Genomic DNA, 256 nt, shown 5'->3' with positions numbered 1-256 from the left:
TAAGGGAGAGAGTGAGAGAGAACTGACAGGAGAGAGAGAGAGAACTGACAGGAGAGAGAGAGAACTGACAGGAGAGAGAGAGAACTGACAGGAGAGAGAGAGAATTGACAGGAGAGAGAGAGAGAACTGACAGGAGAGAGAGAGAGAGAGAGAATTGACAGGAGAGAGAGAGAGAGAATTGACAGGAGAGAGAGAGAGAGAACTGACAGGAGAGAGAGAGAGAGAACTGACAGGAGAGAGAGAGAACTGACAGGAG

This window comes from Heptranchias perlo, chromosome 41 (assembly GCF_035084215.1).
Source record: "Heptranchias perlo isolate sHepPer1 chromosome 41, sHepPer1.hap1, whole genome shotgun sequence".
NCBI classification, from domain to species: Eukaryota; Metazoa; Chordata; class Chondrichthyes; order Hexanchiformes; family Hexanchidae; genus Heptranchias; species Heptranchias perlo.
This window is presented reverse-complemented; position numbering follows the sequence as displayed.